This window comes from Hylobates moloch, unplaced genomic scaffold (genome assembly GCF_009828535.3).
Source record: "Hylobates moloch isolate HMO894 unplaced genomic scaffold, HMol_V3 SCAFFOLD_4, whole genome shotgun sequence".
NCBI classification, from domain to species: domain Eukaryota; kingdom Metazoa; phylum Chordata; class Mammalia; order Primates; family Hylobatidae; genus Hylobates; species Hylobates moloch.
In genome coordinates, this window is record NW_026652279.1 from 99,351,439 (window position 1) to 99,362,343 (window position 10,905).

Consider the following 10,905-nt stretch of genomic DNA (forward strand, 5'->3'; position numbering starts at 1 on the left):
AGGAAGGAGGGGAGAGGAAGGAGAGAGCAGGGAGGGCAAGGACAGAACGCAGGTGGGAGGAACAAGGTGGAGGAGAGTAGGGAGACACTTGGCACCATTTGGAGAGCAGCTACAGTGCCTTGCACACAGACGTATCTAAAGACTGAAAACCTGGCCCCAACAGATCTTGTGAAATGAGGGGGTTTCTTCTTGGATTGTTGCCCACTCCTACCCCCGTGTCATCTGTGGAAAATAAGGCTCAACGTGTCGCCTTTGGGACTCTACAAGTTTCTTAAAAGTGCCTGAGCCACCAGGTCATCAAGCAGGGGATGTCGCATGGGGGGCCTGACCCTCCAGCCCACTATCCAAGGAGAGCTACTCAGTTTATATCTGTTCAATGTATTTAAAAAAGACCTTTTGGGGCTGGGCTCGGTGGCTCATGCCTGTAATCCCAGCACTTTGGAAGGCCAAGATGGGCAGATCATGAGGTCAGGAGTTCGAGACCAGCCTGGCCAACATGGTGAAACCCCATCTCCACTAAAGATTAAAGAAATTAGCCAGGCGTGGTGGCAGGTGCCTGTAATCCCAGCTACTCAGGAGGCTGAGGCAGGAGAATTACTTGAACCTGGGAGGCGGAGGTTGCAGTGAGCCGAGATTGCACCATTGCACTCCAGCCTGGGCGACAGGGCAAGACTCGGTCTCAAAAAAAATAAAAACAAATAAATAAATAAATATGTAAATGCTTTAACATAAACACATAGATGACTGGCCTGGACCCCACCCCCACCCCCCACCAAGGACCCCTCTACCTCAGACATCTCCTGGTCTTCACCCTGCCCCAGGCAGACAGTGACAGATGTCCACTCTGTTAGCCACAAGGAACTGGCCAGGTCAAGCTGGTGCAGAAGGAAGGGAGTTGGATCAAGTCCATGTTCCTCACACCAAGAACTGTTGCCCCTGGGAGCTGGGAGAAGTTGGAATTGATTGGAATGCCCATGGTGGCCTGGCTGGGCCCAGGGATGCTGAAATTCATTAAAAGGGGAACTTCTGGGGCCTGTTGTCAGTCAAAGGGGGTGAAAAAGGGCAGATGTGAATTTCATATAGAAACTTTCTAGAAAAATGAAATTGATTTTTCTAGAAATGAAAATAGAAATGTTTCATAGGCCAGGCACAGTGGCTCACACCTGAAATCTCAGCACTCTGGGAGGCCGAGGCAGGAGGATCACTTAAGTCCAAGAGTTTGAAACCAGCCTAGGCAACATAGGGAGACCCCATTTCTACAAAAAAGTTTAAAAAATTAACAGGGCGTCTGTAATCCCAGCACTTTGGGAGGCCAAGGCAGGAGGATCACGAGGTCAGGAGCTTGAGACCAGCCTGGCCAGCATGGTGAAACCCCATCTCTACTAAAAATAAAAATTAAAAAAAAAAATTAACTGGGCAGGGTGGCGCAAGCCTGTAATCCCAGCTACTCAGGAGGCTGAGCCAGGAGAATTGCTTGAACCTGGTAGGTGGAGGTTGCAGTGAGCTGAGATTGCACCACTGCACTCCAGCCTGGGCGACAGAGCAAGACTCAGTCTCAAAAAAAAAAAAAAAATACCTGGGCGACAGAGCAAGACTCAGTCTCAAAAAAAAAAAAAAAAATAGCTGTGCGTGACGGCGTGTGCCTGTAGTTCCAGCTACTTGAGAGGCTGAGTCAGGAGAATCACTTGATCACTTGGGCCCTTGGGTTCAGGGCTGCAGTGAGCCATGATCACACCACTGCACTCTAGCCTGGGCAACAGAGTGAGTCTCTCTCTCTCTCTCTCTCTCTCTATATATATATATACACACATGCACACACATATACACACATATATATACATATATACACACATATATGTAAATTTTAAAAAAGAAATGTTTTATAAGACATAAATACTTGGTCATTTAACCATTTTCTTATTGCTCTCAACATCTAAATGTCTCTTGGTAGAGAAGCTGACTAGAAATCTGCAGAAACTCGGGAATCTGGTGTCAGCCTCTGAATTGGTGATTCTCAACACCGGCTGCACTTCAGGACCTCCCAGTGGGTTGGTTAACACTTTGTTCAAGCCCCACCCCTCTCCGAGTCTGGTTTAAAGTGGCCTGGGTCGGGGTGGGCACAGGGATTTGTTAAATGCTCACCAGGTGGTCACAACGGGCAGCCCAGCTTAGGCTGGGCAAAGTAAAAGTTGCATAACTTCCAGCAGCCACACCCCTTATTTATGAAAGGAGTTGAAAACCTTTTCCACACAAAAACCTGCACATGGATGTTTAGAGCCACTTTATTCATATTTGCTAAAAGTTGGAAACAACCAAGATATCCTTCAGTAGGTGAGGGGATAAACTGGGGTACATGCAGACAATGGCGTATTACTTAGCGCCAAAGAGAACTGAGCTGTGAAGCCATGAAAAGGCATGGGGGAAACTTAAATGCATATTACTGAGTGAAAGAAGCCAATCTGAGAAGGCTGCATACTGTATGATTCCAACCGTATGACTTTCTGGAAAAGGTGAAACTATGAAGAGGGTAACAAGATCAGTGGTTGCCAAGGGGCGAGCGGGAGGAAGGGATGAACTGGTAGGGTACAGAGGATTTGTAGGGCAGTGAGACTACTCTGATATTATAGTGATGGATGCATGTCATAATGCATTTGTCAAAACCCATAAAATGTCCAACACAGAGAGTGAACCCTAAGGTAAACCATGGACTCTAGATGATACAGAGGTGTCAATGTTGGTTCATTAATTGAAACAAACATGCCAGTCTGGTGGGGGATGTTGATAATGAGGGGAGCCGTGCGTGTGTAGGGGCGAAGGTACCTGGGATATCTCTGTACGCTGCTCAATTTTTCTGTGAATCTAGAACTGCTCAGAAAATGAAGTCTGTTTTTAAAAGAAAAAAGCTGTGGCTCTCTTCTCCTCCTCGTTCGACAAACAGCCCCATCTGCTCATGCAGTGTCAGCCTCAACCAGGATACAATGGTGAGAGTCTGAGTCAATGGATTTGGCCATATTGGATACCTGGTCACCAGGGCCGCTTTTAACTCTGGCAAAATGGACATTGTCATCATCAATGATCTCTTCATTGGCCTCAACTCCATGGTCTACATGTTCCAGTATATTTCATGGCAAGTCCAATGGCACAGTCAAGGAAAGAGAACAGGAAGCTTGTAATCAATGGGAAGCCCATCTCCATCCTCCAAGAGCAAGATCTCGCCAACATCAAATGAGGCAACTCTGGTGCTGAATATGGTGCAGAGCCCACTGGCATCTTCAGCACCACAGAGAAGACTGGGACTCACTTGAAGTAGCCAAAACTGTCGTCATCCTTGCCCCTTGTGCTCTTGTGTAGATCCATGTTTGTGGTGGGTGTGAACCATGAGAAGTATGAATTATCTTCTCGAGATTGTCAGCAGTGCCTCCTGCACTATCAACGTTTGGCACCCTTGGCCAAGGTCATCTATGACTACAGTCCATGCCACTACTGCCACCCAGAAGACTGTTGGAGAAACTTCAGCATGACTGCTGCAGAACATCATCCCTGTATCTACTGGTGTGGCCGAGGCTATGGGCAAGGTCATCCCTGAGCCAGATAAGAGACTCACAGGTATGGCCTTCTGTGTTCCCACCCATAATATGTTGGTTGTGGCTCTCATCTGCCACCTGCAGAAAGCTGCCAAATATGATGGCATGAGAAGATGCTGAAGCAGGTATAGGAGGGCCCCCTCAAGGGCATTCTGATCTACACTGAGGACCAAGTTGTCTCCTCTGACTTTAAGAGTGGCACCCGCACTCTTCTGCCTTCAGTGCCACGACTGGCATTACCTTCAATGTCCACTTTGTCAGTCTCCTTTCCTGGGATGAATTTGGCAGCAGCAACAGGGTGGTGGACCTTATAGTCCACACGGCCTCCAAGGAGTAAGACCGCAGACCACCAGCTCCATCAGGAGCACGAGAGGAAGAGTGAACCCCCAGCTGCTGGGAGTCATTGCCCCACTCAGGCTCCCCAAAGTCAGTTTCCATTCCAGACTCGTGGAGAAAGGACAGGGGCTTAGGCAGCTCCAGCTTGTCATGCACCATCAATGAAGTATACCATCCCCAGCCAAAAGAAAAAGGTCACATAACCTAACATGGGCAACAGTCCTCTCACATGATTCATGGTATTGAGTGTTTGGTTAGTAGAACAGAAGAGTGGTCCAGTTTCCAAAACTTCTAATCATGTGTATACTGATAAAAGTGAAATCATTACAGTTGGTCGTTGGTTGATGTGATGCTATGGTGTCTTTTGATGCAATTGCTGCCATAAACTTTTCCCTCTGGCCAATCCCCAAGACAAGGCTTCTCCAGAGGGACTTTTGATAAGAATAAGACTCCAAAGACATTGAGAATCTCCAGTTCAAAGGAGCCCTCCCTAGCTCAAAGTTGCCTAGAATTCCAGCCCTCTCCTCCAAGGCTTTATGGGGCTGGTGTTCCTGGGAGTGTCCGTGTCACAGTGTGAGTAGCAATGCATCTAGTGGGGCTGTGTTGCACCTGTTCCTGAGAGCAGGTGTTATTAGGAAACAGCAGAATGAAGGGCAGCATGCAGGCACGTGGGGGTGAGAAGGCACTGGCACATCCCTCCCACCTGGGGGTGGGGCTTACTGTGGGAGAGGCATGGTCTCCAGAGGACCCCTCCCTTCACCAGTGTGCAGGATGCTCGGTCAGTCCTGAATATTACAGCCAAACCCTAGCCAGGGCCCCTGCCATCTGAGGCAGAGGCTGAATGTGTGGGGATGGAGTTCCCATAGCCTGCCGGCAAACTCTTTGGGATCACACACATCCTAAGAGCAAAGGAAAAGAATCCATGCCAAAATCCATGCTAGCCTATGTCCCTCTCTTCTCAAAACTGCTTCGGGAGCTTTAGTTCTTGGAGAAACCACACTTTTCGGATCCAATTTCAAGACTTTCCACATGTCCCTTGTAAATAAGGATGTGCACTTCTAGAGACTGAAGAGTTTGTAAAAAGGCCACAGTTGGTCATTCCAGGGACAGTGTCAGAAAAGCGGGTGGTCTTCCTGAGAAGCCACCCCTGCAGGGGTTTGTTCAATGGCACATTTAAGTCAAAGCTCTCCACACACAGGGTTCAAAGGAACAAGCTCTGGGATATTTTGCAGACCAGCAAAGGGTTCCCATGATGTGGGTAACTCTCACTCACATTCTTGGAGGCATCGGCAGGGCTGGCTGGGATGCAGGCTGCAGCTTGTGCTGGAAGTGATATTCACCCTCAGAAGGAAACCTGGACCACTTCTCCCTTTGGAGTGTGGTGGAAAGAGCTGGATGTCCAGAGTCATGAGACCTTCTCGGTACAACCCTATGGTCGTATCTTCATCTCAGAGTGAATGCAAATGCCCTGTGGTGCCTACCACCCTGGAGGGTATGAGGATCAGAGGAGGTGCTTTGGAAACACCTTGAAACTACATAGAGCTTTTTGGATATAAGCTCGATACTTCTTATCTCCCAGTGGCCCTTTGGGAGGAAATAGAATCATGTTGAACCCAATGCAACTCTCAGAGAAGTCAAGACATGGGGTAAATTGGTTGTAGAGGCCCCTCGTGCCCGTCCCACACATCACAGATGCAGTCCTTCTTTTGGGTTGCGTGATGCAGGTCTCCGTGGCTTCCAAAACAATGAATCCTCCAAGGTCAAATATGTTTTTAAATTTCTCATCAGAATTCTTTGAGAAAGGGAACTTTGTTTTCAGTGTCTCTTTTTGCAGAGGATAATTAATACTACTGATAAAATTGCTAGTTCTGTGGGTAGACCCGTGATGCTGAGATCACATGACCTTGCAGGCCTTTGAGTCTCTGGAAGCTGTTGCCTTCCAGAGGGAGCCCTGCACCCCAGGGCTGCGCAGGAGCAAAGAGGGAGCCCAGGGGAGTGCAGTCACATTGTGAAAGGCCAGCCAACCCCTCGGATGGTCCTGGCTCCCCCGAAAACACATGACAACGCTCCTTATAAGTGGGCTTCTCCAGCTAAGGCAGTTGACAGTTTCAAGAAATCCGTTAGAAGAAACAGGCAGAGTTGTGATGCTGGCAAAGTTCTAGGGCTTTTTTTTCCCCCGTTTTGACTGTTAAAATTTATCTCCGACATTGCACAAATGAATGAAATCAACAGCCTCTTATCAGATCCCAAATCTGTCAGCCAATGTCTACCAGCCACTTGTAGCCAAAAGCCTCTTAGCAAATGTGTGACTTGAGCTGAGAAGGGACCAGGACAGGAGCACAGACAGCTTTGTTCTGGCACCCTCGTTCCCAAACATTTGCTCATTTAGAGCCCAGGAGGCAGCAGTGCCTCCACAGCCTCCGATCTCAGTTCTGTGGGCTTCCAGACAGGGTTCAAGTACCTCCCTGACAAGCCTTCATCTCTTTCTTCAGTCACCAACCACCACCCATGGCCGTAGGGGCCAGTGGCCAAATTCTATGCTGTCCTCCTAGCCTTTCATGCATGCCCAGGTCTCCATGGGGTGGGAAGAGTTAGAGGTACTGCTGTGAACCCACAGTTGCCTTAAGTGGCTTGGGCTGAACCAGGTAGAGAAAGAAGCCCAGCCATCCCTGGGGCACAGTCACCCTGGCACCCACCTTGGGCTGAGCACTTTCATGACTGGAAGCTTTGGAGAACAAGTCCTTGAGAAGTACCTCTGGCTGGGCTGGCTCCAGGAGTTTCTGATCCTGGACAGATCCTAGGGTGCACCTCTCCAAGACATGTCTGTTCCCATGACATCTGGAGGAAAGAGACCTAAGACTTAGTAAGTTTCCTTAGAGTTCATTTGGGTTAATCTAGCTATGTATTTCTGGGGTCAGCACATGAAAATTACCAATATTAATAAGTACCACGCATGGGTCATCTCCTGTGTGCCAGGCACTTTTTATACAGGCATAGCTGATTTTATTGCACTTCGCTTTATTGTGCTTTGCAGAGATTGCATTTTTTACAAACTGAAGGTTTATGGCAACATGGCATCGAGCAAGTCTACAGGTGCTCACTTCCTGTCTGTCACATTTTGGTAGTTTTTTGCAATACTTCAACCTTTCCATTGTTATTATATCTGCTATACTCATCTGTAATCAGTGATCTTTGGTGTTACTACTGTAATAGTTTTTGGGCACGATAAACCACACCCATATAAGACAATTAATTAATCAATTAATGATGTGTGTGTTCTGACTGCCTCACTGAAGCTGCTCTCTCTCTCTGTCTCTCTCTCTCTCTCTCTTTAAGCCTCCCTATTCCCTAAGACACAACAATATTGAAATTAGACCAATTAATAACCCTACAATGGCCTCTAAATATTCAAGTGAAAGAAAAGTGGTATGTCTCTCAACTGTAATCCAAAGTTAGAAATGATTAAGCTTATGGAGGAAGGCATGTTGAAAGCCGAGAGAGCCTGAAACCTCGCCCTCTTGTGCCAAACAGCCAGGCTGTGAATGCAAAGAAAAATTGCTTGAAAAAACTTAAAAGTGCTACTGCAGTGAACACACGAATGATAAGAAAGCGAAACAGCCTTATTGCTGATATGGAGAAAGTGTCCGTGGTGTGGATAGAAGAGCAAACCAACCACAATGTTCCCTTAAGCCAAAGCCTAATCCAGAGCAAGACCCTAACTCTTTGGTTCTATTAAGGCTGAGAGAGGTGAGGAAGCTGCAGAAGAGAAGATGGAACCCAGTAGAGGTTGGTTCATGAAGTTTAAGGAAAGAAGCCATCGCCGTAACATCAAGTGCAAGATGAGGCAACAAGCGCTCCAGATCTTGCTAAGATCATCGATGACGGTTACTACACTAAACAACAGATTTTTCAGGTAGATGAAAGAGCCTTCTATTGGAAGAAAATGCCACCTAAGACTTTCATAGCTAGAAAGGAGAAGTCAATGCCTGGCTTCAGAGCTTCAAAGGACAAGCTGACTCCCTTGTCAGGGGCTAACGCAGCTGGTGACTTGAAGTTGAAGCCAGTCCTCATGTACCATTCAAAAATCCTAGAGCACTTAAACTTATGCTAAATCTACTCTGCCTGTGCTTTATAAATGGAACAACAAACCCTGGGTGTCAGTACCTCTGTTTACATCATGATTTACTGAATATTTTAAACCCACTGTTCAGAACCTCTGCTCAGAAAAAAAAAAAAGATTTTTTGAAAATGTGACTGCTCATTGAGCACCGGGTCACCCAAGAGCTCTGATAGAGATGTACAAGGAGATGAATGTTTCCATGTCTGTTAGCACAACATCCATTCTGCAGCCCAGGAATCAAGGAGTCATTTTGACTTTCAATTCTTATTATTTAAAAAATACATTTTGTAAGGCTATAGCTTCTACAGATAGTGATTCCTCTGATAGATCTGGACAAAAGAAATTAAAACCTTCTGAAAATAATTCACTATTCTAGGTGCCATTAAGAACATTCATGATTCATGGGAGGAGGTCAAATACCAACATTAACAGGAGTTTGGAAGAAGTCGATTCCAATCCTGGATGACTTTGAGTGGCTCAGTTGAGACTTTGGTCAATTTACCGTAGGAAGTCACTGCAGATGTGGTGGAAATAGCAAGAGAACTATAATTAAAAGTGGAGCCCGAAGATGTGACTGAATTGCTGCAATCTCATGATAAACTTTAAATAGGTGAGAAGTTGCTTTATATGGATGGGCAAAGAAAGCGGTTTCTTGAGACAGAATCTATTCCTGGTGAAGATGCCATGAACATTGTTGAAATGACAACAAAGGATTTAGAATGTTACATTGACTCAGTTGATAAAGCAGTGGCAGGGTTTGAGAGGATGGACTTTAATTTGGAAAGAAATTCTACTGTGGGTGAAATGCCATCAAACAGCATCACATGCTACAGAGACATCTTTCGCGAAAGGAAGAGTCAATTGCCAAGGCAAACTTCGTTGTTGTCTTATTTTAAGAAATTGCCAAAGCCGCCCCCACCTTTGGCAACCACCACCCTGATCAGTTAGCAGCCATCCACAGTGAAGCAAGACCCTCCACCAGCAAAAAGATTATGACTCACCGAAGGCTCAGATGAAGTCTAAGACGTCACCACCCAGCACCTCCTTGTCCTCACCCTTAGCAGGCTGAGCCCTGAGGATGCCTCTGAGGGAAACACAACACACTGGTGTGTCTGTGCTGCTGGCACCCCACATCAGACACACACACAGCCCCATGGGAGCTGATGGGGAGACCTGGTGGACAGCACAGGAGAGCTCAGCCAGCCATGTTTGTTGAGCTCTTATTGCAACCCCAGCCCCATGCTACGCCCTAAAAGGGTTTGAGAAGAGACAGAGGCGGATGATCCAGACAGCCTCCTGAAGAATGGATGAGCAAGTGCTTACCTGTGTTTTAAGGGTCCCCAGGATCTGTCTTAATTAAGGATGATAAGGCACACGGACACAAAAATGACTCTCACGAAGGAAGAAGCTTATTCTGCTCATACATCCCTAGAAACAGGAGGCCCAGCACAGCACACAGGGCCTCACAGGAGACACTGGGCCAGTCAGGAACCAAGGGAGGCGGAGGAACTATGGGCTGGAGGCTTTTTATGGTTTCCCCGGGAGGAGTGGATGAGTGGACCACACAGGCTTAGGATTGTCTAGTTTAATTTCAGGGCTCTGGGGCAGATGACTATCCCTGATGTCTGGCAATGGCCCTGGGGTGACTAAGGCAGGTGGATGGATAGTAGCCCTCATGTAAGAGCCTGATAGGGAAGGTGGGGCTGTCCCCCCAGAGTCAGCAAGGCCCCAGATGTCAAAGTATCATGAACGAATAGAGAAAAGTAAAGACATGGGTAATACACCCAGTGCTTGGACACCCATCAGGGCAGAGGTCTGCCCTAGGCAGTGGATGTCCAAGAAAGCACAATAATGTTCACGTATTTAAAACATAAGTCATATCCAGGATAATACACTTGGGGATGATAAACCAGAAAGAATATGCTTCTATCAACATCCATCACCACCGCCTCCCTTCATTAGTGCTGTTACCAGGTAGAGAGGGGCCTTTAGTGCCAGGGCTATGACAGCCCCTGCATGGCTGGCCCTACCCTTGCCCGCCTCTGCAACCACATCCTTGCCAGCTCCTTTTGCTGCAATCCCTCCAGCAGGCTCCTCCTGGCCCCAGGGCCTTTGCACCTGCTGTGCCTGTGCCCAGCGGGGCCCTCAGCTTACCCACCACAGCACCTGGCCTGGGAAACTCTTACTCCTGCTTCAGGTCTCAGCTTGAAATCAGGCCCGTCTTCCCTGAGTCTCACCCCGTGAACATGAGTTTCCCAGGGCTGCTCTACGTTTCTCTCACAATTACTCTTTCAGTGGTTCATGCACCACTGAAGTGTTGATCTGTCTCAGCCAGATTTCTCTGCTCTAGTCCAGAAATTAAATTTTCCTGTAGACTCTATCTCTATACATCAGATACATCAGGGTTCTCTAGAGAAACAGAATTGTGCACATGTACCCTAGAACTTAAAGTATAATAATAATAATAATAAAGAAACTGGTTCACATGACTGTGGAGGCTGAGAAGTTCCAGATCTGCGGTCAGCCAGCAGGAGACCCAGGACAGCCGTTAGTGTAGCTCCAGTCTGAGGGCAGAAGAAGGCCCATGTCCCAGCTCAGAGGACAGGCATGAGGAAGAGTTCCCTCTCACTCAGCCTTTTTGTTCTACTCAGGCCTTCAGTTAACTGGACCAGGCCCACACACATTGCGGAGGGCCCTCTGCTTTCTTCAGTCTACTGATTCCAACGTTAACCTCATCCAAAACTTCTCTCACAGACGTGCCTGGAATAATGTTTGACCCAATACCTGGGCACCCAGTGGCCCAGCCAAGATGACACGTTAAATTGTCCATCACACTATCTTAACGTTTCACAGTCTCCTGGAGCT

At 47.4% G+C, this 10,905-nt stretch overlaps 1 pseudogene; it reads left to right on the plus strand.

Annotated features, from left to right (window-relative positions):
- The first annotated feature begins 3,053 nt into the window (after positions 1-3,053).
- Positions 3,054-3,921, plus strand: LOC131383365 (glyceraldehyde-3-phosphate dehydrogenase-like; annotated as a pseudogene).
- The last annotated feature ends 6,984 nt before the right edge of the window (positions 3,922-10,905 follow it).